This window comes from Chaetura pelagica, unplaced genomic scaffold (genome assembly GCF_000747805.2).
Source record: "Chaetura pelagica isolate M959 unplaced genomic scaffold, ChaPel_1.0 scaffold316, whole genome shotgun sequence".
Lineage (NCBI taxonomy): Eukaryota > Metazoa > Chordata > Aves > Apodiformes > Apodidae > Chaetura > Chaetura pelagica.
In genome coordinates this window covers 2204453-2204996 of record NW_009953497.1, presented here as the reverse complement: position 1 = coordinate 2204996, position 544 = coordinate 2204453, and the positions used below count along the sequence as shown (strand labels likewise).

Below are 544 nucleotides of genomic sequence, written 5' to 3'. Positions count from 1 at the left end.
CCCCCCCTGAGCCCCCGGACCCATCCTATGGGGCAGCCGTGGTGGGACAACCCACAACAGGGGACCACCCACAATGGAGAGATCACCCATGGTGAGGGGAACCACTCTTTGCACCGCCCTCCTGCCCACCCTGTGGGGCAGCCGTGGTGGGAAGCAAGCTTGGACCACCCTGTTGGGAGGACCACCCACAATGGGGGGTCCCATCCCTTGGCTCTGTCCCCCCACCACTGCAGGACCCACCCATAGCCAAGCTAAGGGGCAGCCGTGGTGGGAAGCAGACCAAGACCACCACCAATGCAGAATCCACCCCCTGCTCAGACCCCCAGTCACCTTATCCACACCAAAGGACCCTGGCAGGGAAGGCCTGGGACGTCCCACAGCCCTCATACTCTCCCCACACTCACCCTCAGATCTGTAGTCAGCCCTCAGGGACTTCAGCCAGCCTGTGGGGCGGAGAGGCAGTGAGGGGGTGTCCTGGGGAGGTCCCGGACTGGTCACAGCCCCCCCTGTCAGGGAGCACTTACCTTTCACATCTTCCTTCTTC

General features: G+C 63.6%; 1 protein-coding gene across 1 annotated transcript in view; it reads right to left on the bottom strand.

The window, feature by feature from the left end:
• IL17RE (interleukin 17 receptor E) overlaps positions 1–544 on the bottom strand; it is a gene marked incomplete at its 3' end in the record, with an annotated part of 9568 nt that overhangs the window by 2105 nt on the left and 6919 nt on the right. The window lies entirely within an intron of this gene.